This window comes from Ananas comosus, unplaced genomic scaffold, assembly GCF_001540865.1.
Source record: "Ananas comosus cultivar F153 unplaced genomic scaffold, ASM154086v1, whole genome shotgun sequence".
Classification (NCBI taxonomy): domain Eukaryota; kingdom Viridiplantae; phylum Streptophyta; class Magnoliopsida; order Poales; family Bromeliaceae; genus Ananas; species Ananas comosus.
The window spans coordinates 6,581-33,118 of NW_017890557.1; the positions used below are offsets into that span (position 1 = coordinate 6,581).

The 26,538-nt window shown below is 40.6% G+C and overlaps 1 long non-coding RNA gene across 1 annotated transcript; it reads right to left on the reverse strand.

The window, feature by feature from the left end:
* Positions 1-4,828: 4,828 nt before the first annotated feature.
* LOC109703876 lies at positions 4,829-7,128 on the reverse strand. The gene is made up of 3 exons (XR_002214048.1): positions 6,432-7,128; positions 6,264-6,346; positions 4,829-5,033 (listed from the first exon to the last, which is right to left on the reverse strand). It is a non-coding gene; the product is annotated as an uncharacterized LOC109703876 (long non-coding RNA).
* Positions 7,129-26,538: the final 19,410 nt, after the last annotated feature.

The following is a 26,538-nucleotide window of genomic DNA, read 5'->3' on the forward strand; positions in this document are numbered from 1 at the left end:
ACATTTATATATTATTTATTTATATTTATTTATTTATTTTTATATAATGAGTGAGGCGTACTATGTATCGGAGCATCGAGCCTTCCGTATGCTTCAGCTCATTTCGATGTATTGTATTTCAAATCGTCGATCGGCTCGTTAATTTGATTAGAAGTATTTTTTGAAGTATCATTAGAAATATTTTTGATTTTACCGATATCATGTTACGGTAGTCGCCGAAAGAACGTGGTTTCGGGTTGATGAATGTTAGCTCGCGGATTCGGCGTAGGTCGATTTCAGTGCGTTTTTCGGCGAAATTCGCCGAAAGAACGCGGTTTCGGTTCGGATTCTTTCCGACGGTGTTTGGTTGCTTCGTGTTTTGTCGCTGAGCCTTGTAGGCTGGTCACCATCGTCATTTTGTGGGTTCAATGATGATAGGTGAGCGACGGAGGGTTCCAGTGTCGAAATAGACACTTCCGGGAACCCGGATTCGTACGATTATCCGGCGATGATCATATGGTTGTGTTACCTCGTGTTCGCTGCCAAGGCATCCAAATTGGAGTGCTTTGGGGCAGCGGGTGACTCGTGACACGAGTCGGTGAGTTCGGGACACTTAGTGGGTCCCGACGGTGTCCCGGTGTGATTTTCGGGACTTCCTGTGAGTTACGGTAATCGGTTTTGGGAAACCGATTACGGGGATCCTGTGTGGGGGTTTGTGAGTCTCGTGCTTTGAGTTAGTGGTTTGGATTCTGACTTGGTGGATCTTCTTAGGTCCGGTAGACTCGTGCGTACCCAGTGTTCCGACGCGACAGTGACAGGTGGGTGCTTCGAGCTGGTAGTCGGTGAGAGCGTTTCACCTCCTTCTCCTGTTTTTCTATTCCAGTATATTAGCTCTACATGTCAGTTGTTTGGTTATCGTTTGGCTATCGTATTTCGTTGACTGCATTGGTTAGTGATTGATAGACATGTAGAGCAGGTTGCATTTGTATTTCAGTATCTCTGTGGACCTTGGGTCCAGGCAACACATCGACTCTCTTGTCGTGTGTTTCGATCTGGTTGATCGAGGTTCGGCGTTGTACGCCCTAGCTTCTATTTCAGTTTGGCATTGTACGCCCTCGTTGTTGGCTTCGGCCTAGGCACCGGCTTTAGCCGGGTTTGTTTTTGTTTGAGCATACCAGCATGACTTAGTCACGGCACTTGGGGGTATTCATGACACCGGATCGGTTTGGCCACCGATCTGAGGTGTACTTATCCGGATAGGTCGTCCTGCGGGGCGGATGGATCAGGTCGGTGCAGTTAGTGACAGGCAGCGCTTGAGGTCTGCGGACCAATACAGCAGGCACAGATTGGGTACAGTTTCTATTCAGTACTTTGAGGCATTCTTTGCATTGTTATCTATGCAGTAGCAGGTTTGTTTATTGCTTCTTATTTATCTGCTGTAGCTACTGTAGTTTGTTTTCATATATCAGCATCTATATTTGTTTATCTATCTCCTTTGGTTTTCGGTGATTACAGCTTGCCTTCGTGGCTCTGTCGTACCCACTGAGAAAACCATGGTTGCGGTTTCTCACCCCCCATTTCCCCCCCCCTCCCGGTGACATAGACGAGGAGTTGGATTTTGGGCTCGACGAGAGGACGATCTAGCTAGTCTGGTATAGCGATCGCCACCCTGGTTGTATTTCTTTCCCGCCTTTAGTAGTCATTTAAATAAATGGTTTACTTAGATGTTTGAATGTTGTGATTTCCGTTATGCATGATTAGATGATCTTATGATTGTTTGAATGAGTTGGTTTTCCTCGTATGCATGAGATTATGGATGTTTTATTATACATGAGATTGGAGTCTTCATATATGTGGTTTTGGATCCTTGGTTTCAGATTGGATTTATACGCTTTGCAGATTTCTACCCCTCGAGGTAGCTGGTTTTCAAAATAGAGTTTCCGTGTGGGAAACAGTTTTAAAAAGGTTTTCGAATGATTTTTATGAATGAATGAATTAGAGTTTAAAAACAAAAGCTTCCGTGTGGGGAGCACTTTTAAATAGGATGATTGTTGTACTGTGCATTGCATCATCCAGCGCCTAAGGAGTGCTTAGAGGCATGCATCATTCTAAGGATTGTTAGCTGTATGGAAATGCATATCATGCTTTGGTTGTTGATTGGTAAAGGTAGGTTGTGGTTGAGATCCTGTTGTATCCGTTGGTACGTCGTGCAAATACAAAGGAGACTCTGCCCGAGTGGACAGAGGAACTTTGTATTTGTGGCGGGTCTGTACGTCACGTGGGCCAGGTTGAAAAAAAAAAAAAAAAATGGCACGCTTTCCGCAACTCTGTTTTAAAAAGGCTTTTAAAATCGGCCCCGGGGCGTGACAATCTACTCCATCATCTATTCTTTTATCAAAATGCCATTTCATAGAAGAAGCTGTTTTTTTGACGATAAATACCTTTGAAGTCTAAAGTTTTAATTGAAAAATAACGTAATGACTTCTCAACGGTATCTTTTTTACCATTTTACTTTTATGTTTAATTTCCCCACTATATTTGGTCATGCTTCATCTAGAAACACCACAAATTTTGCATGAATCAGATTCTTCATCTCCTTCCAAGTACAACATTACAATTGTTTATGCATGCTATCAATTTTTTGGTAAGAAAGTCCAAGGATCATCAATAATTTTCTTTGCCTCATAATATGAATTTGGAAAACTTGTTCTACTTGGGAGAATATCTTTTTTCAATAATTGAAGCAGCATAGTAAATGATGTATTTCTCCATCCGCCAAGGCTTTTAATATGAAACAATTTGATTAGTAAAGACAATTTTGAGCATTTGGAACCATCATATAATGGTTGATTAGACTCATTGAGTAATCTATAGAAAGACTTTGCCTCATCATTTGGTTCGCCTTCAAGATCTTCATCAATTATAGTTGTATTGTTCTCAAAGTTTCTATTCAATTCGGGATATAAATCCCTTATGATTTCATGCATCTCATCAGCACTCTCATCTTCTTCTATTTCCTTATTGTCATCATCTGAATTCGACTCGAATTGAGACTCACCAGACCTTTCACCATGATGATACCAGAAAGTATAACTTTGAACTATTCCATAAACTTTCAACTGCGTCTCAACTAGCTCACGAGTTCCTGAATATGTATTACTACATTTAACATAAGGGCATCGAATTTTGTTGTTTTGTCCTGTGCGTTTAAAGGCATAATCCAAAAAATTTTGAACTCCTTTTTCATATGCTTTACTTAATCGATCGTCAACTAGATTCATCCAACGTTTACTAAGTGCCATTTTCTCATAATGGGGTGGAGGTAATCCAAAAAGATTACCTAAACAAAGAGATAGCATAATGAGCAATGTTATGCAAAATTTTGTGAAGAATGTAGAAGAAAGATTATTGTTAGAAATCATTCAAATCAAAAATATTATTAAGAAGGCCTAACGAGTATTTTAAACCATACAGAAGCAAAATCTAAATTTTTTCTATGGCATAAAAAAAGTACGAAACTTTTTGACAATCCGTTGACAAAGAGCTTAATAGTAATTCTTATGAATATCTATAAAAAGTTTAAGATACAATGAGATTTCAACTAATGTCACAAACCATAATCATAAGAAGTCTTTCGATGAACAAGCAAAATCTTCAGATATATATCTTACTAAATAGAAACAACACAAAGTGAAAGCAAGAAAATAAAGGAACAAGTATAGACAATATCTTGAGGTTCTACTACATGCAACTTGAAGTATTAGAATATTTCAAAGTTTAAAACAATTAGTAATAACAAATATAGCTACACTTTCAAGAAAAAAAAACTAAAATAAAAGATTTAGAAAGAATTACATTGTTTAACATCAAAATCAAAAGGGACAAATCATAATTACATATCCGCTCTCGATATTTTCAAACAACACAGATCATAAGTAGGTAGTGATAATCAAACATTAACAATGATTTGAAATTCGATAAAAAAAAACACACAAACCCTTGAGAAGATGAAGAAGAGAAAATAGCTTCAATCTATAATTTGGCTTTTGTTGGAAAGAGTGAAAGGAGGACGTGTAGTAGAAAATAAAGAAATAAGTGGTTAAGTAAAATCAAAATTTAAGTACAAATTTAAATTAGCTGAATAAACATGCTACATAACTCACCCAAAAATGCGAACATATAGAAGTAAACAACCTTCTTAAAAATAAGGAGTGATATTCACCACAAATTATTAGGTCTCTTAAGTGACACAAATTCCAACACACACACACACACACATGTAGCATAATATTTTTTAAAAAAAATTAGGAGTGATATTCCCCCACAAGATCCAATGGCCCATATGATGACATGACCGGCCCATTTATTTAGAATTTAACATTTTCAGCAAAGTATTGGACTCATTAATTCTCAATATTTACTTTCCTTTTCTTTACAAGTTCTGTACCCCAATTATTGGGTGTGCAAACTTTAAAGCTTGAATATATAACCAAGAGCCCCAGGCCCCACGACCAGACCAAGAGAGCAGGCCCAATCCACCTCAGTTTGCTCTTCACACTCATGCTTGCATATTGATTGTAGTTTACATATACCATGCTATATATGCATAATAATGGATTTAATTAAGTAGCTAGATCATATCCAAACATATCCATTACCAACAAAGCAATACATCAAGTAGTACAACCTGGATAACAAGGTGCTCCCAATGACTCGATTGGTGAAATATATATATATATATATATATATATACACAATGGTGCTCATCATATAGGGATTGAGTAGAGTGCTAGTAAAACCAAGGGTTCTATCTAAGAATTTGCCAAAATGTGGTGGTTTTGAAAATCACCCAGCTATGTGTCATTATGGGCATTAGATAACCTTACCCAAAAAAAAAATCAAAATTTAAAAGCATTTAAAACCCAACTGAAATCTAATGTCATTAATGGCCTTAGTAATAAATAAATACATTGGGTAGAAGAATCATACCATGCAAGCAATGGTCGGATCTACTCAAGTGCCAGTAATGAGAAGAGCACAAAGACTTGATTTCACTACAACATTAACACCAAAATCAGCACTCAGGTTGTAGAAGTCATAATATAAGCTACTACTATATTCCCAAAGAGATTATCCTATTAAGTATTACTACAGATCAGAAAGAGGTAGCAGGAAATATGCAGTTAACAAACAACCACACAAAATAGCCTACATTTAATAATCACCGCTGAATTTACAACCCAAAGGCAACTACTACATAAAAATAACAGAAATTTTACAAACAATCAATACATTATAACTAGATTTTCTATAATTTTAGCGAAAAAAAGAAGGAAATCGTATGTTCCTCCGAAAGACTTTGATTCCTGACTAGAATATTATTGATTCCCGACTATATTAAGCAAATTTAATTGCGTCAGTGGATTGAAGAAAGTTGTTGGTACTTGGAAAGAAAGCTTCACATTCTCTTAATTATGTGATTCTCCACTTGCACGAACCCCTGAGAGAGTTTGTGAATCCCCCAAAAGAACCATTTAAATTTTAAACATTATCAGGTATTGAGGTCTGGGGATTTGATTGGACACTAGTGAGGCCAACGAGATCATAAAATCACCATGATGGTGCCAGACATTAAGAGATTTTGTATAATTTCCATCACAAATAGGGTATATCCCTGTTTACTCAAAAAGATTTTCTATAATTTTCCTCACATCAATATACACAATCTTTTGTAAAATGCTTTTAATTTCACAGAGAATTCAGAGCAATATCCTGACAAAATATTCTAATCAGATGTAATATGAACACTCTAGTTATCCAGTAGAGAAAAAAGAATAAAAATCAATAAAGGTTTTGCTCATCAAATAACTACCAAAATCACATATAAACTAAGAATTGATATTACATATGGATAAGATTCCAGTAGATTCAAAAAATGCAAAACATCATGTTTGATGCATAAATATGCTAAAATGATGAATTACTCTCTTATGCCCCAACACCCCACCATCGACCCCCAACCCACCATATCTATCTCTTAATGTCACAAAATAATTATCAAAAATTATATTTACATGAAGAACTGATGCTATTAAACTGTATTTAGTTGAAGAATTGATGCATACCTTTTTGTAGTTATTAAAAAAGTTTTAAGGTACTTGAAGAATGTATGTATAATATATTCCAAAAATTTCTACTAAATTAAAACCCTAGAAATAGAAAGAAGGAAAAAGAGGAAAAATATTGAGAAACAGAGAAATTTATGAGTAAAGAAATTAAATTACTCAAAAAATCGTAGTGGGTACGGCGACGGGTGCGGCGGCGGTGACCAAAAGACGACAAGGCATGTGATCCAATGAGAGGGGACCTGCAACATACGAGATTAGATCTAGGCCAACAAAGGGTAGGGAAAAGAGGAGAAGAAGAGAGGTAGTGTGAAGGAAGTTTTTTACAGTCAGGGGGCAAGGGGCTGTGGGCGCGAGTACGACTTGCTGCGGGCTAACAAAGGGCGCAACTTACAGAGATTGCGCGAGGTTGACGGAGGACTGAAGGGATGAAGCAATGAAAGAGGGCTGCAGGGTGCGGGGTTTGTTTCACGTAGTCGGAGGGCTCGCACGTCCACAAATTAGTGAGAGGGGTACTGTGTGCAAGATCCTCTTCAGGCCATCGGAGAGCTTGCGCGCGCCGACGAACTGGGTTGGAGTGTGCGGGCTTTCGGCGAGATAGGGATTTCTTGTGGAATGGGGAAAGGGGCAGAACGAAGAAGGTGAAGAGCCAGAGGGGTTTGTGAGAAAGAGAAAAAAAGAGAGAGAAAGAGAGGGGTTTCTAGATCTGTTAATTGGTAGAGTAGAGGTTGCGTAGAGGGTTGGAAAAAAAATTCAGCGGCAAAAATAAAAGCGCCAAATCTATAGCAATAACGACGGGACGAACCAAACATAATACGACCAAAATAATAATGGTCGTTGAAGGTCCAATTAATTTGCCTCGGCCCGCGGGAATCTCAATCTGCATATTTTTAACGACCAAATTTTACTCCTATCGTTAAAACATGGTCGTTAAAAATATTAATTCTTGTAGTGACCTTAAATTTGAGGTTTTATTGTTTTGGAACCCTAGAATGAGGTTTTAGGGTTGATTTTGGGGCTTTTTGATCTAGGGCTTTTGAGGCTAGATTGATTAGTTTAGAACCTTCCTTGGGCTTGGAGTGGAAGGGTTCTAGCTCTCTTTTAGAGCTTTGGAAGAGATTTCTTCTCTTGAGGTGAGATTTGACCCCTTTTGCTTCTAGGTTAATGTTTGATATTATATGATGATCGTAATGCCCGTGTATCTTGTCGCTCAATACTTCTAGGGTATTTCGAGACTCGGGGACAACTTTGTTCGGCGAAACGAGGCCCTACGCGACGGTTCGGTGGGTTTGACCTAGCCTATGATATGAGAAATGCTCATATTTGGCAAATATGTTTCGTAAAATAAAAATTCATGCATTTCCTTGTTAATTGTATTTAATATGAATTTTAGAATGCTTAACATGCATATATTATGTATAGTGAAATTTTAGACCCCTATGTGGTAGAGTGCATGCATGTGAGACTTAGCATTCTATTTATGATTGGGAACCATGATCCTTATTATGTAAAGGAACCTTGCTTTCATGCATTTAACCTATATGCCAATTGTGACATTAGGAATGTTAGAAGCCTAGAGAGGGCTTGAGAACTTGGACTATTTGAGAATTGGGACAATGTCATAAAGAGGCATTGGGCTCGGATCATGGTAATCATTGGTATTGATGTTTTAATGGAAACATAGAACAAGATTTGGGCTTGATCTGTTGTGAAGCTTAAGTGTCATAAAGAGGCACTAAGCAAGTGAGTGTTGGGACATCACTTAGAGACATGAGGATTGGATACTTGAGACTTGGACTATGCTTGCTTGCCATTTGTGCTCATTCGCACATGCTTGTGAGGGTCGCTCCCTACAAGCCGGCACTCCGGAGTTAGCCTATGCGACTTATGTTCGCTCGTGCGGTATTGAGAAGCCTACGGGGTCGAGTGGGACAGACACATTCCAAGAGTAGGGATGTTGGGCTACCACAGGCACTTAGGCGGCACAAGCTGGACTACCTTTGGTAGGTCCTTAATTGGAAATGGAAATCGACACGGGATGAGTTTGTTATAATCACTACTAAATAGAGAGTGGTAGTTGGATTACTCGGACTTGCTTCTAGCGTAGGTTTGGACTTTGGATATACATACATACATGTAGTATGCTAGAAGGCAGTGTTTAATTGCATTCATATAAACAATGTTGCTACGATAAGGGATAATCCTCATAATTTCATTTAAGCAAACCATGACATTATTTATGGCTAAGTAAAGACATACTCTTCATGACAGGATAATTGTGCATTACATAAATGCCATGTTTAATCGCAAGTAATATTTTAGTATTTCATTATGCTTTCATAGTTGCAAATTACTCGTTATTGCTATCGCTTTTGACTTACCCATTTCTTTTGGGCCTAGTGGTGCAATGAGCTGAGGTCAGTAATTGCCCACTGGGAACTATAAATTATAGTTCTCACGCCCTCTGTTTTATGTTTTCTTTCAGAGCCTTCCACGCCAAGAGAGGCTAGGGACCGTGGGAAGGGCGTCGCTTGGAGTTAGCCCTTCAGCGAGAGACGAGTTTAGGTGGTCTACCTCTCGATGTTTTATTTTGTGACAGGTTGAGAGTTGTACCCGTATATGTGTAGAGACCACCATTTTTGTACTTGAGGCAGATTTTGTACTACTTATTGTTCCTTTTATTGTCTAGTTTTATTTCTATACTTTGGTGTAGATGATAGGACTTTACTCGCTCTGATATCACTAGTTGTTACTATCCTATTTGTATTATTTCTTGCTTTTACTTCTGCTGTTACTATAGACGCCTTATATGTGTTGACATATGGCGGGTCTGGGCACGCTACCGGGAAGGCCCCTGCCGGTCCCGGGGCGTGACAGTAATAGTGACCTTATGAGCAAGTTGAGCTTGAATTGTGAACCTAAGGTAATAGAAACCTTAGAGATGAGTGATATGAGCTAAAGATAGCAAAGTTGAACGTAGAATCAATAGATCTACTAGTTGATTGCATATATTCATATTGCATGTTGCGAGGCATGTTATCTGTTAGTTGCATAATAACATGATGATATATATATATCTATAGATGTTTTTGGATTAACATGATTGCAGTGCCTCCTTGAACCTATTGGTCGAGTTTTTTTCTTGGGTGGCCGTGCCCACTGGGAACCATGGAGTTGGTTCTTACCCCACCTTGTTTTGGGGTGTTACAGGTTTGCACGTGAGCGGCGCGGCGGCACGAGGCAAGGGTGTAGCTCCATAAATAGCGCCCTACCCAGAGACCGAGATAGAGCTACCCCGAGTCGGCATAGCCTAGGGGTAGAGGGAAGGAAAAAGTAAAAGTTGTAATAAACTTTTAATAACTTAGATCGCATTTTGGAAGTTAAATGTAATATGTAATTGAAATGTAAAAGCATGTATGTGAATGCTTGTAATAATTAGCTGTTTATATTTTTGATACTTCCTTATGCAATCTGTATGTTGAATACTGTTCTTGGTTGGAACCATTGTATTTTATTGATTGCGACGCTTAGGACGTACAGGGAAAACTCGTCCGTTCGGCGGTCTGTCAGCGTACCCGAACTCGATCAAATAGGCGGGGCACGGGGCGTGACACTAGCAAAGAGCGAGCTCCTACACCCTCGGTAGACAATTCCCAAGACTAGTCGAAGCCCTCTATTCGATTTAACACTAGCAAATCTACCGCATAATCCAATCACCTATCTTTACAAGGTAGGTGAGAAATATATCCATAACATAAAAAGCATGTTCAGCACTTGTACCCTATCTAGTATGCATGGCCTTTACTATATCTTTGCCATGAGCAGTAGGAAATGACCGACTAATGAATAAATGAGATACTCTTGTATCAAATAAAGCTCAACATCTTACTTTATTAAGTAGAATGATACCTGCCATAATGTTATCGGTAGCAATAGGTTCCTCAACTTGAGTGGCAAATACATGGCCGCTCGGTGCTTGCTGTGAAGTTACTGGCTGATGAGGTGCCAATGCACAACTCGGAGATGATGGTGGTGGTGGGATACCCATGAGCTATCTTGAGAAGAAAAGTTTGGATGCAATAGATGGAGCGTGGATATCCCCCTATTAGCACTAGTACCATATATGACCCGACTGTCCACATCTAAAGCACCTCTTCTTTCGCTACTCACACTGTTGTGGTCTACGAGGACCACAACAAATAGCACACCTTGTCGAGGATCAAGTGGTTTATAACACAGGGCTCAAGATCATGATTGAGGATGCTTCGAGGGTTGCTTGGAACTAAACTAACCTATCTTCCTCTTCCTCCACCCCCTCCCCCAACCCCAGCCCCAACTGTCACGCCCGAGTACCAGCGGAAGCATATCCGGTACGTGCACAGACCCGCCATACACCTACAGTATATAAGGCGTCTATAAGAAAGCAAGTCGATAGGAGAAAATATAGAAAAATCCTATCTTGATATCAGAGCATGTATAAGTCAATAGGACTATCAACAAAAGAACGAGAGTGTCCAACTCAAAATATAAGTACAAAAGAAAGTACTAAAACTGTAACATCTGGATCCAAAACTCATATACAACACAGGGTACACAAAATATTTGTACAATGGTAGTCTCTCTATACACTGGACATCACCCTCGGCCGTAGCCCGATTAGCAAGGTGATCGACTAGTACGCTCCTAGCAATGTCTAGCTAGACGCGACTCCCTTGCCACGATCCCTAGCCTCTCCTGTAGACGGCTCTGTAAAAACAACAATAAAAAGGGCGTGAGAACTATTAACAATAGTTCCCAGTGGGGAAGCCGCCAGCCTCGGCGAATTACACCATTAGGCTCATGATGTACTAAATGAAAGTAAAACGATATTTGCATGATAACTATATGCAATGCTAGCAGGCAATAGGCATGTAATCATGATTTCTGCAGTATTAAATCAACTGAATAATAGAAGCATAGCGACGACTATAAACATAAACATAAACATAAACCTAAATGTGTAAGTAAATACAGTACACTATAACTGATGAGCATTCACTACTGTCCTTTGTCATTTAGTACTTTCATTTCGTTCATAAGGACCTACCTAGGGTAGTCCAGCTTGCGCCGTGCCTAATGGCCCCGTGGTAGTATACACTCCCCACGGCAATCCATTTCGGCACCCAATCCCGCACGGGCGAGCAACTGTCGCGTAGGCCAACTCCGGAGTGCCGGCTTGTAGGGAGCTACCCTCACAAGCGTGTGCGAATGAGCACGATGGCAAGCAAGCAAAGTCCATAATCCCATACATCTCAATCATCATGTTTTATTTTGCAATGTTCTCATTGTCGATCCTTTGTTCAGAATTTCAATATAACAGATATTGAACATAGCTAGTATCCACTAGATTAGTAATCATTAATCATGTAAAAGTAATGCTAATTTACACATAGCATTAGAAACTTTCCACTATCATGGCACTATGGTTATAGTCACAAAGCATGTCATTGTTCTTTACTTTAGGAACATACTAGATTGTCCATGATTCATTCAACTAAGTCAAACATAAATATGTTTACTTCTATGCATGAATTCCTCTACTTAAGAGAGGTTTCAGTTCACTATACATACATATAGCAACTATAATGGTAATCATGTCTTGAATCTATGTCGATTCCCAAGTTACGCAAAATGCATTCATATGCTATTTCTATAGTATCATATAGAACATAGGGGAGCTTCACTTGCTCTGGTTAGGTCAAACCCACCTATCACTAGGCTCAATCCAGCCACAAGAAGTTCCAATATTCAGCTCAACGAAGTCTCAATCCTGCTGAAAACAAAGCACGAAATCACATCAATACTACAATCGAAATGTCCAATTTCGGCATAATTCGCACTTAGTACAAAATAGTAACTTGAATTCCTATTTTGGTTCCCTTTAGTACCTCGAAATAAGTCTCCAAGGGCTCTCTCAAGCTAGCCGAAGACAATCCAAGGGTCGATCGCAACCCTGCTGCGAACAAACACTAAGCGGCGACAAAACGCTCATATACTAGTTCCTATAGCCGAAACCATGCGTATTCAGTTTACTAACTGAATTTCCAGCTTACCTCTGGTTGGAACACCCTGTAAACAAGTTCCCCAGGTCACCAACTTAGCTCAACTTGGTTCAAAAACCTGCTGCGAAGAGAACAATCCAAACAACATTAGTTCGCTCAAACAAATCACCTTTAGTTCCGATTTAGCTTTATAGTTAACTAATTACCTCTATCAAGCTTCAAAATAGCTTATCCCTGGTCTAAGGAGGTTAAATCGCAAATAATTAACTCATTCTAGCTGCTGAGACCTCAGTCTAACACAGCTGGAAGCAACGGAACCAAAACACGTCAAAAATCCGATATTAAATCACGAACTAGAGAGAAAGTGAGCTAATTACCTTTCTAAAGCTGGGATTCAGCTTTCCCTGGTGATAACCTCACAGAAAACTCAGCAAAACTCTACCTCTCCACGTTCCAAAGACTTCTCTCGAGTCTTCCAATCAGCTAGCAACGAGCTCGATGCAAAATCGGCGCGAAACGGCGAATTTTACTTAGAGAGAGAGAGAAACCCTAAAGAGAGAAAGTAAGAGAAGTGTTGTATCCTTGCTCTGAGCTCCAAGGACCCTCCAGCAACTTCAGGGGTCGACCAAATATCTGTAGGGATAAGATCAGATGCCAAAAGACCAACAAATTTCTGCTGCCACGCTCCTGCTGCCTCTGCTGCTTGCTGTACCGGTACAGCATTAATGTTGTACCGGTACATAATGCAGAAATTCGAGAGAAATGCCACAGCAAAATACTTTCCTACTTTTAGCTATCCAATCACTCTCTAACTTGTCCAAAAACTTGTCCAAGCCTTTTAGAACATGTAGGATAGATCCACATCTCATTCCTCATACTTGAATTTCGAAATTTGCAAAAGTTCAGTGTATTACATTCACCCTACCTAAAAAGAAGTTTCGTCCGCGAAACTTGTAATCACTTACCTCAAGATTCCGTCGAGAATGAAAGTTTTGAGGAGCCCAAGAATCTATCTAGATTGTATCTATCACCTAGAGGGGGGTGAATAGGTGAACGGCCAAAAACCACAAATCTCGATGTAATAAAAATAAATGCGGAAAATAAAAAGCACACCGAGATTTACGTGGAAAAACTCCAACTTGGAGTAAAAAACCCACGGAACCAACACGCGAAAAAATAATTCACTAAGAGAAAAGATTACAAGGTAATTACCGACTCCACGGACTCAACCTCTCTTAACCTCCTATGAATCTTCGCGCTATCCTCCGGGTTGTCCACGCCCTCACGTTCGAATCCACGAACGCCTCCACTTCGAATCCACGAAGCTTCAATCACGCCGAATCCACGACGCCACTCGAATCCACGAGCCAATGCTCCGAATCCACGAACCGCCTTTGTTCACGCCGAATCCACGACGCCGTTCATGAAGAGCATCATGATTATGGTGATCCTTCGCTTAGGAGTATCGTAGAAAACCAGGGAATAGAACTCCAAGCGAAGCGGAGATCAAATCGACATATAGAGAATGCGAAACGATATCTCGATTTGATCTAAAGAGGCTAATTTGTAGAAAAGAGGTTTAGAATGAAATCCGAGCCTCTAGGGTTTCTCAAACATGTATTCTTATGATACTTGATATGTTAGAGAAGCCCAATAGCTTATTTATAGACTTTAGAATCAATTGGAGTCGGATTAGAAAGATTTCACGATTTTACACTGTATACCGGTACACTTAGGCTGTCACCGGTTACACGATGATGGAACGAAAAACCTGACGAAACAGTGAAACCAGTTACATCCTTGATGGCCGTACCAGTACACATTTTGTACCGGTACACTTCTGATGCTGTACAGGTACACTTTGCAAATTTCCGCCGTTTCGGGTTTTGCAAAGTTCCGATGCACTTTTTAATCCGTTAGACATTGATATTATGATTCTAATGTCTACAACTAAGTATGAATCACCACAATCACGAATTAACACTTTACCTGGACATCGTGATTCACAGTGTGAGTTATTTTCCAACTTCTTCGAAATCTTGAATTTTTCGATCTTCGACAATACGGACCGATTCTTCAAGACTCCGACTCATTTCACGAAACTTGCCAACACATAAGACTTAACAATCTCCCCCTTTGGCAATTTCGTGACAAAACTCACACAAACTCAAAAATTATAATTTAAAGAAAAACGAAGTTCAATTGTCATCACCAAAACATTGAACTCCTCGCGTGGTAATCCAAATACAATTTGAAACTTAAACTTACATCAAAACTTCTAAAACAGACTCTATGACTTAGACGCAATAAGGAGTTTGAAGTCTTGATTTCCTGCAAAACAATTTGTCCAAAAAGATATAGAAAGTTAAATTCTGGACATTCTTACAATTTACGCTTCTTCTCCCCTTTTGTTCTTTATTCTTTCTTCTTCTCGAAATATCACTCCTTGTCTCCCTTTGTTCACCTTTGCTTTAGATCAATACCTGTTCATCATTGTTCTCCCCCTTTTTGTCAAAAATTGCCAAAGATAAACATATAAAGAGAGAAAACATACTAAAAGCATAAGAGTAGTCAAATTATAGTTACAGGCCTAAAACAAAAGTAAAAACATGCAAAAGAAAGATAAGCAAGCAAATCTAAAACATCGTCCTAGAAAGTAATCATAATAAAGTAACAAGACGAAGCTCAAGGAAGACATCACTCCGTGTCCTCGTCGTCATCATCATCATCTCTTGCGCCAGCTCCAGATCCCCCAGCCTCAGGAGTATCACTAGACGGTAGAATGAGAGGATGTCGTGAAGTCGATCTAGTATACGTGGAGTAAGTAGGCTGAGTAAGGAAAATGTCATTATGCCTACAGCCCATTTTCTCCATCATTCTCTTCATTCCCATCTCCACCTTTCTCGCAAGATCAGCCAATTTCTTCTTCATAGAGCGTACCTCATGGTGAAGGGATTCGACAGTAATCACTCCCCTTGAGCTAGAAGATCCCTCACGCGCTGCTCGAGGTGGAGGTGCTGAACTAGAAGCTCCTCTGGATGATCCTTTGGTTTGTTGAAAAGTCTTCAATGTGCTCCTTGACTTTGCCCAAATTACAGCGTCAATAGGTCCAAGTCCAAAGTCATATTTCTCACATGACACGTCAACTCCGTGTTCTTGAAGAATCCTCGTGATCAACAATGGAAACGGAAGTAGATCACGTCGAACCTGAGACTGTATGACATGAACCATTCGTTGCCACATAAGAAATGGAATATTGATGTTCAATCCGCCTGCTTCCTCAGGATGTCCAAGAAGATACAGAAGCACAAGACGATCCCAACGAATTCTTTTCGTTCCAATTGTGGGTTGAACATTGTAGCTCATTACCAATTAGAGCAGCTGATATTCAGGTAGCAAATCCTTAGATTCCACATATGAATGATTAGTCCTAACACCTTCCTTGCATATAGCTTGAATAACAGTCTCCCAGTGGGTTGAAGACTGAAAAAGCCCTGTCGTATAGTGAAGGCCGGTAGTATCAACATGCATACCTAAGAGCTCTCCAACAGTATAAGGAGTGATGTGAATCTTCTGTTTACGCTTATAAGACTCAAACACATAAGTCCCAGTCTCCTCATCCTCTCCAAGTACTACCCCGTTTATATAGAACTCTCGAATTAGTTCCACACAAAATGGGGCACGAGCTGGAACCCGTCCAACAGGCTCAATAGGGACCCTCTGCAGCAATCGGCCAAAATCTGGTACCTCCTTGACCAGCTCAGTGAAGTTGACATAGCGCTTAGCTAGAACTGATCGGCTCGAATAAATCTGCTGTCGCTCTAATGAAGCCTCTGCAACACGTTTGGAGCGCCTTTCACATGCACGAGAATCACCTCCTCGTGAGGATTCACCTGCTAGGCCTTTTCCTTTAGCAGCCCTCGTAACCACTTCTTCAGTAGCTTCAGGTGAGCTTGCTTGATAATCTGGATCTGATCCTGATGACTCGTCGGCAGTACGAGTTCTCTTTGATTGTCCACGTCGTCCTCGACCACCACCACGGCCACGACCAGCGGCCATAAGTACCAAAAGTAAGATCACGAGCGAAAATGCCATTTTCCTACATGAAAATAAGCCATTCATGAAGAAAATTTTGAAAAATCTGTAAAAATAGTAGAAAAATTTCTAATAACATTAGAATGCATACAAATGCTATTTCTAACAAGATCATGCAAAAATTTTCATCAAAAAATGACATTTTACAAAAAATCCCAAAATTACATGAAAAAAGAAGCTTAGAACATGGATTAGCGAAAAATAATGTGTTTTGATGTGTTTCAAGTGTTTTAGAAGCAAGATAATGTCCTTAAGCAGTGATCTACAGTAAAAAATTGCATAAAAAACAATCAAAAACAGAGATCTAAGTAAGAACTCGAAATTTTTTTAAAAAAATATGTAAAAACGAGGTTTGATCCATAAATCCGAGCAAACAACTTACAAATCCACGTGAAAAGCAGTAAATCTGAAGAAGATTGTCGCCTAGGAGCTTCAGGAGAAGAAAGATGCGGTTTTGATTAAGATTTGGGAGAGAATCGAAACATGTATCCGGTTATATAACCCGCGGCTACAGTAATTTGTACCGGTACGGGATTTTGTACCGGTACACTTTTTCAGATTTTGAAAATTTGAATTTAAAAACCTTTTAAACTTAAATTAATTTCATATAAATTAAGGACTTTACTCCAAAAATATGTATGATGAAGATAAAATATTATAAGATTTCAAAATACATCGAAACATCAAAATTTTATTATCGAAAATAATCTAATGATTAAGAACCATCAAGATGTAAGCTGATGAAAAATAATTTTTAGAAATTCAACAAAATTGACACCAATTTATCGCAATATGTTCAAAATAGAGATTTAACTAATATGGCACCGGGGGTGGCTCTTTGAGCATCTTTTCAACTTACCACCTTATAACTCCGAAAATTCTAAAATATTCAATCAATTTTTCTTTCAACCTTTTTCGGTTAATCAATTCAATCTTCATGTGGTAGCTTCACACACTTGCCGGACGACCGGGGTGGTAGCTCTTTCCTACATGTGGTGGCAGTTTTCACACTCCTTTAGAATGTAACTCTTTTCACATCTTTTTAAACATAGGAGTTTCTTTTTTCCTTTTTTTATTTTCAAACTCCCCCTAAATTAGACAATCTCACAATTGAAAATAATTTTGACGAATTTTAGTCAATTAGAGAATATCCATCCATCATATCCAACACACACAACTAAGATGAATTAATCACCAAGAGATCAAATTTGATTTCAAAATTTTGATGAATATATGCATTAAGAGATCATATATCAAATTATCGTCAAAATAATAAAAAGTGGAGTAAAAACGATAATTAATATGAATTTAACTTAATATGATTGTGAAGATAAAACCCGTTTAAACAATCTTTAAAAAAATTCTCTCCTAAAAAAAAATTGATTCTCAATTATCTCCTCTCTCAAAGATTTTGAAATTCCCAAATACCTTTCCTCAAAAAATGATTTTTAACCAAATAAAAACCAAAGCACCAAAAATCGTCTAAACATGTAATGCAATGACTAAAAATATACAATAAGCACCTATCAAAGCATTACATAAAGAATCAAAACAAACTAAGATGAAGAACAAGGAAAGATATCACCTTTCCGAATCCAAACTTGTTGGATTTTGTGTTGTCTCGGCTTGTAGACGTTCGGCATGGCTTGTTTTGACTTTGGATCAACCGTTGATCGCTTCGTTGATGGTGGCGTTGGTCGGGCTTGACGTTGTGCGTTGGAGCTCCGATTCCCTCGAGGTACTCGACTTAATTGTTTTTCCTTGAAATCCTGTGGGGAAAATCCGAGTAGTAGAGGGTGCCACTTGACGATTAGAAGTTGCCGATTGATTCTTCTTTTCTTTGTTTGGGCAATTTCTTTTGATGTGTCCTTTGATGCCACATCGATGACACACTTTGCCTTTTAAAGTTGTTGAGACTTTAGATGTCGCCGTTTGATCCTTCTCAACATATGTCCGTTCATATCCAAGGCCCAATTTGCTCGTTTGACCCAATCCAAGCATTTTGTCCAACTTCTTTGATCCCGAAGAAAATTGTTGAAGATCGGATTGGAGTTAACGAACTTGATCGGTCAATAATCTGTTGGATGTATGCGATTCCTCATATTGATGCTCCAAAAATCCAACTTTATCTTTATAAGAGTTAATCGTTGATTCTGCTTCATCAAGCTTCTCTTGGAGGATAGAATTATTTTTCAAATTTGTTTCCCTTTCCTCCTCAAGAACTTTGTTCGTGGTCTTCAAGTTGTGGTTATCTTCTTCGAATTTCAATAAACGACGCCTCAACTTCTTATTTAATTTAGCCATCTTCTTTGACTCGATAAGAAGTTGGTTGTAGGCTTCCGCTATATCATCGTCATTTGATTCCTCCTCGCTTTCGCCGTTGTCGTTCGATGAGTCACGCGAGGAAAAAGAAACATTCGAATTAGTTGCAAAAGAGGATAAACAAACAACGTTCGACGAAGGAGTATTAGCAAATAAAGCAATTTGATCATTCTTTTCTTCGTCACTTGACGATGATTCACTAGAAGAATCATCCCAAGTCTTTGCTTGCATAGCCTTCGATTTATAAACTTTCTTTGAAGGACAATCTGTCGCGATGTGGCCGTAGCCTTTGCACTTGAAGCATTGGATCTCACCTTCAAATACATCTTTTTCTTTTGAAGCCTTTGCACGCTTCTTCTCCTTGGATGTAGACTTAGGAAACGTTTGTTGCTTCGAAGATGAAGGTTTATTCGATTTGCTCTTTCGGAAATTCCAGCGAAACTTTTTCGTGAGAAGCGCAAGTTGATGTTCAAAGTCGGCAATTGAGATCTCTCCATCGGAATTTGAGTCTCCGTCTTCCTCTTTCGTCGATTTCAACGCAACCCCTGTGCTTTTAGAAGAAGACTTGACAAAAGATTGATTAGTAGGAAAAGTCATCTCATAAGTTTGCAAAGCACCTACTAATTCTTCGACTTTCATCTCGTCCGGATGCTTAACCGTTTCGATCGCGGCAACCTTTGCCTGAAAGCGTTCCGGAAGAGTTCGAAGAATCTTTCTAATAACCTTTGAATCCGGAATTTTCTCTCCCAAGTTAGCACATGTATTCACAACGTCTTGTAGACGTGTATAGTACTCGGTAAAGGTCTCGTTTTCATCCATAGAAATAGAATCAAACTTGCTTGTTAGCATTTGCAATTTTTTAACCTTTACTAAGCTCGTTCCTTCATGTGTAACTTGTAGAGTATCCCAAATTTTCTTTGCCGTTTCGCACCGAAACACGAGTAAACTCCGTTTGAGACAATGCATTAAATAAAGCGTTTATGCCCTTGCCGTTAAACGAAGATGTCTCGTTTTCTTCTTTCGTCCATTTGTTCCGTGGTTTTAGCTTTTCAACATTATCGACCTTTTCTATCGGATGTTTCCACCCAAATTCAATTGATTGCCAAACCCGCTCATCGATAGCAATTAGAAAAGCTCTCATGCGAACTTTCCAATAGGCATAATTCGTGTCGTCGAAGAGCGGAGGTCGATTAATGTTACCAACTTCGGCCATTAGATAACAATTTATCTAGATCCCGCTCTAATACCAATTGAAAGTTTTGAGGAGCCCAAGGATCTATCTAGATTGTATCTATCACCTAGAGGGGGGTGAATAGGTGAACGACCAAAAACCACAAATCTCGATACAATAAAAATAAATACGAAAAATAAAAAGCACACCGAGATTTACGTGGGAAAACTCCAACTTGGAGAAAAACCCACGAGGACCAACACGCGAAAAAATAATTCACTAAGAGAAAAGATTACAAGGTGATTACCGACTCCACAGACTCAACCTCTCTTAACCTCCTATGAATCTTCGCGCTACCCTCCGGGTTGTCTACGCCCTCACGTTCGAATCCACGAACGCCTCCACTTCGAATCCACAAAGCTTCAATCAGGCCGAATCCACGACGCCACTCGAATCCACGAGCCAACGCTCCGAATCCACGAACCGCCTTTGTTCACGCCGAATCCACGACGCCGTTCATGAAGAGGATCATGATTATGGTGATCCTTCGCTTAGGAGTATCGTAGAAAACTAGGGAATAGAACTCCAAGCAAAGCGAAGATCAAATCGACATATAGAGAATACGAAACGATATCTCGATTTGATCTAAAGAGGCTAATTTGTAGAAAATAGGTTTAGAATGAAATCCGAGCCTCTAGGGTTTCTCAAACATGTATTCTTATGATACTTGATATGTTAGAGAAGCCCAATAGCTTATTTATAGACTTTAGAATCAATTGGAGTCGGATTAGAAAGATTTCACGATTTTACACTGTGTACCGGTACACTTTAGGCTGTCACCGGTTACACGATGACGGAACGAAAAACCTGACGAAACAGTGAAACCGGTTACATCCTTGATGGCAGTACCGGTACACATTTTGTACCGGTACACTTCTGATGCTGTACCGGTACACTTTGCAAATTTTCGCCTTTTCGGGTTTTACAAAGTTCCGATGCACTTTTTAATCCGTTAGACATTGATATTATGATTCTAATGTCTACAACTAAGTATGAATCACCACAATCATGAATTAACACTTTACCTGGACATCGTGATTCACAGTGTGAGTTATTTTCCAACTTCTTCGAATTCTTGAATTCTTCCATCTTCGACAATACGCACCGATTCTTCAAGACTCCGACTCACTTCACGAAACTTGCCAACACACAAGACTTAACAGAGAAAAGATAGGGGTAGTGCTCTAACATCGCACTCTCCAATTCCCAAGTGGCTTCTCGTTCATCGTGATTGCTCCAAAGTATCTTTACATACGGTATTTTGCGGTTTCGAAGCCGTTTTACCTCTCGAGCTAGTATTTTCACTGGATTCTCCTCAAAGCTCAAATCTTCTCGTAAATCCACTGGAGTACTCTCAAGTATGTGGTTTGGATCAAAAACATACTTTCGAAGTGTCGATACATGAAACACATTATGCACTCCCGATAGGTTCGGCGGTAAAGCAAGCCGATACGCTACGGGGCCTATCCGCTCTAACACCTCGTAAGGTCTAATAAATCGAGGACTTAACTTCCCTCGAATACCAAATCTCTTAACCCCCTTTGATGGTGAAACTTTCAAAAATACATGATCGCCAATTTGAAATTCCAGTTCTCGCCGACGTTTATCCGCATAGCTTCTTTGTCGACTTTGAGCTGTGAGTAGACGTTCTCGAGCAAGTCGAACTTTAGCTTCAGCCTCTTGTAGCACAACTGGACCCAAAACTAATCTCTCCCCCACTTCACTCCAATGAAGTGGTGATCTGCACTTTCTACCATAAAGGGCTTCAAAAGGTATCATCTGAATGCTTGCTTGATAACTATGGTTATAAGAAAATTCAGCCATCGGTAAGAATTGTGGCCAATTGTTCTGGTAATCAATCACACAGGCCCTTAACATATCTTCAAGGGTCTGGATGGTACGCTCGGACTGCCCATCACTCTTGGGGTGGAAAGCAGTACTAAAATCCAATCGGGTACCCATGGCCTCCTGTAAACTTCTCCAGAAATGTGAAACAAATCGGGTGTCTCGATCTGAAACAATAGAAGCAGGTACTCCGTGTAATCGCACAATTTCGTCAAGATACACTTGTGCGAGTCTCTCCCCCGACCAAACTGTATGAATCGGAATAAAGTGGGCAGATTTGGTCAATCTATCCACAATTACCCAGATTGCGTCGTGACCTGTTGGTGAGCGAGGTAATCCAACGATGAAATCCATAGTGATCCTCTCCCACTTCCACACTGGTATGGGTAAGTTTTGTAGTTTTCCCGCAGGAAGTCGATGTTCAGCCTTAACCTGCTGACAGGTTAAGCATCTGGCCACAAAATCTGCAACTTCCTTTTTCATTTCAGGCCACCAGTAAGTCAGTTTCAAATCTTTCTACATTTTCGTACTCCCAGGGTGTAAAGCATACGGCGCCCGATGTGCTTCTATTAAAATTTCTTCTTTAACATCAGAATCGGCCGGTACACAAATTCTATCACCGAATTTTAGCAATCCCTGATCATCTACTCGAAAGTCACCAACATAATTAACAATGATTTTTGCTCGAATCTTTTGCAGAAATTCATCTTGAGCTTGCTTTTCTTTAACTCGATCGATCAGGGTAGGTCGCACCACCAAGGACATAAGTCTCTAAGGCGTGTCAGGAGTTACAACTTCTAAATTCAACTGTTCCGTTTCCTTTACCAACAGAGGTTGCATAGTTATCGACGTCGCCAAATTTTTCGCCGATTTTCGACTTAAAGCATCTGCTACAACATTAGCTTTTCCTAGATGATAGAGGATGGTCAAATCATAATCCTTGAGCAACTCCAACCATCTACGTTGTCTCAAGTTTAATTTCTTCTGAGTAAACAGATACTTTAAGCTTTTATGATCGGTGTAAACGTCGCAACGCTCACCATAGAGGTAGTGGCGCCAAAGTTTTAAAGCAAATACCACAGCTGCTAACTCAAGATCATGTGTAGGGTAGTTCTTTTCATAATCTTTCAATTGGCGGATGCATAAGCAATTACTCTGCCATTCTGCATTAGAACACACCCTAATCTATTTAGTGACGCATCACTGTAAATCACATAATCTACTCCAGTGACAGGCAGTGCTAGAACCGGGGTAGTGGTCAATCGTTCCTTCAGCTCTTGAAAGCTTCTTTCGCAAGTTTCATTCCACAGGAATTTGGCTCCTTTATGTGTAAGTCGAGTGAGAGGCGTAGACATCTTTGCAAATCCTTCTACAAATCTTCGATAGTATCCTGCCAAACCAAGGAACTCCGAATCTCTGTGACATTAGTCGGCCTAGGCCAATCTTTAATCGCTCCAATCTTCTTTGGGTCCACCGCGATTCCTATTTCAGAAATTACATGTCCTAGAAATGCCACTTCTCGAAGCCAAAATTCACATTTCTTTAACTTGGCAAACAATTTCTTTTCTCGAAGTACCTGTAACACCACTCTTAAATGGTTTTCATGCTCCACGTCACTTCGAGAATATATCAAGATATCATCAATAAATACGACCACAAACCTATCCAAATAGGGCTTAAAGACACGGTTCATTAAATCCATAAAGGCTGCTGGGGCATTGGTCAGTCCAAATGGCATAACGGTGAATTCATAATGCCCATACCGTGTCCTAAAAGCGGTTTTGGAAACCTCTTCAGGCTTGATCTTAAGCTGATGATAACCTGATTGTAAATCAATCTTGGAATACACTTTCGACCCTTGCAGCTGATCAAATAAATCATCGATTCTGGGTAATGGATATCTGTTCTTGATTGTGACTTTGTTGATTTCTCGATAATCCACACATAATCGAAGAGATCCATCCTTTTTCTTAACAAATAATACCGGGGCTCCCCAAGGAGACACACTCGGTCGAATAAAATCCTTATCCAATAAATCTTGCAATTGTGCCTTCAGTTCTTTCAATTCAGCGGGTGCCATCCTATAGGGTGCTTTTGAGATTGGGGTCGTCTCAGGGACAAGATCTATCACAAATGCAACTTCCCTATCAGGTGGCATACCAGGCAACTCAGCTGGAAACACATCCCCAAATTCCCGCACAACCGGAATATCTACAATCTTGACGGCTCCTCCGTCACTCACAAAAATGCTGGCCAGATAGGCTACACACCCTCTCCGAATCAACTGTCGTGCTCGCGAAGAGCTAATAGTTATTGTGAACAATGAACTCTGACACCCCTTATAGACAAACTCTTGCTGACCCGGTTCCCTAAAGGTCACCATTCTGCTCGTGCAATCTATGGTCGCATAATATTGTGTTAGCCAATCCATACCCAATACTACATCAAACTCACCTAGTTTGTATAGTGCCAAAAGATCCACCGGCATAATCCAGTCGCCTACCCTAACGGGGTAGCGAGGGCAAAACTCACGAACATCTAGGGTATTGTCGGGCACAATCACTCGTCCCGGATGCAAAGTAGGTACTACCTGAATGCTATGCAACTCGGCGAACTGTCGATCAACAAAAGAATGCGAAGCACCAGTATCAAATAAAGCACGAACATGAACATCATAAAGCATAATGATACCTGCTACGACCTCCTCCGCTGCTGCGGCCTCCTCAGTCTGGGCGGCATAAATGCGCCCACTCGAACCCTGTCGAGGACTCTCAGACTGCCGCGTTCCCAGTGATCGTCTGTACTGCGAGGGTGCTGTCGGGGTCCCCTGGCTCGGAGCAGAAGATGCAGGTGCCGATGCTGATGATGGTGCAGGTGAAGGACCTCTCGGGCACTCTGAACGAAAGTGGCCCTCCTGACCGCAAAGGAAGCACTTGGCCCCACGTTGTGGACACTGTGGTGGAAAGTGAGGCCCACCACAAATGACACAACGTGGCTGTCGACGACGCTCGGGTGCTCCACGGGGTGCTGAAGAACCTCGACCCCTCGACTGGCCCGATTGGCCTCTCGGGTACTTCGGTAGTTTCCTGAAGGATTGCTGACCACTGCACTCAGCCGCTGGCCTCTTTCCCTTACTTCGATCCACAATGTCTCTTTCCTTCATAATCTCTAACCCCTTTTCCACAATCAAAGCCCGGTTCACTACTTCCCTGTAAGTGGAAAGGTTTGACGCCTGGACCAATTTGAAAATCGTAGGCCGCAAACCTACCTCAAAAATTCGAGCCTTGTCCTCATCATCTCTGACCACAAAAGGAACACAATGCAGCAATCGGGAGAACTCTCGCTCGTACTCTGCTACTGTCCTGTCCCCCTACCTCAGGTTTCTCAAATCCCTTTCCATTTGCCTCTTTACACTCTGCGGGAAATAGGATGTCAATAATAATTCCTTGAATCTCGTCCAAGTGATCGCTGATAGATCCACACGGGGGTCCTCACGGATATCCACCCACTATCTGTAAGCCTCGCCATCAAGGTGGTGCGTCGCAAACTAAACTCTGTATCGCTCCTCAACAAAAGTATCATAGAACAGTTTCTCCATGTGCATCAGCCATTTCTCGACCACCCAATGATCAGCTTTTTCCCCGTCAAAGACACGAGGGTTGCAATGACGAAACTCATTCAACCTTTCTATCATCCGCTCTCGCTCCTCAACCCCCACCATCTCAGGTAACACTGTCCCTGTCGCAGCCGCATGCACGGGTGGTGGTACAACTGTCTCCTGTCGGGGCTCTACCCTCGAAGCTACTGGGAGTGTGTCGGGTACTGGTGACTGTGCTCTCACTGTCGCATCCCTGTCTGGTACTATAGGTATAGGGTCAGGGATCTCTCTGTCGGTCATCTGCCGCAATAGTAAATTCTCTAACCTCTTCATCCTGTCCTCCTGCCGACGCGCGGCATCCATCTGCTGTCGCGCTGCCGCAGCCTGCTGAGCAACCAAATCTGTCAGCTTCGCAAGCTGATCCTGCAACTCATGGATCCCACTAGATCCAGAAGTAACGGAGGTCCCCACTTCCTCCGCATCCGCCGCCTCAGCTGCCCCGGTGGCTTGCGAACGAGTCATAGGCATCTTGAGCTGCAGCACAAAACAAATATAGATTAATAAAACCTATACTATTGAACCTTTACTTCAGGTATAAACCAGCTAATCAAGCGAAAGTAATCAAATGTAACGCGCACTAACTTCCGATGTCACATTATCAGCCGCCAATGTGGCCCTCTGCAAAGTTAGTAATTGCACATGCCAATCAAACTCCTACCATTCGGAGTTTATACAGTACCCAATCAAAGTACTTTCGCTAACAACAACCTCAACTAGACCTCGTCTCTCACGAGCCTATTCTTATAGTCCAACCAGCCTAAGGTTTTCTAGGTCTACTAAGACTCAACCCTAGGCTCTGATACCACTATAATCTGTCACGCCCGGGTACCAGTGGAAGCATATCCAGTACGTGCATAGACCCGCCATACACCTACAGTATATAAGGCGTCTATAAGAAAGCAAGTCGATAGGAGAAAACATAGAAAAATCCTATCCTGATATCAGAGCATGTATAAGTCAATAGGACTATCAACAAAAGAACGAGAGTGTCCAACTCAAAATATAAGTACAAAAGAAAGTACTAAAACTGTAACATCTGGATCCAAAACTCATATACAACACAGGGTACACAAAATATTTGTACAATGGTAGTCTCTCTATACACTGGACATCACCCTCGGCCGTAGTCCGAGTAGCAAAGTGATCGACTAATACGCTCCTAGCAATGTCTAGCTAGACGCGACTCCCTTGCCACGATCCCTAGCCTCTCCTGTAGATGGCTCTGTAAAAACAACAATAAAA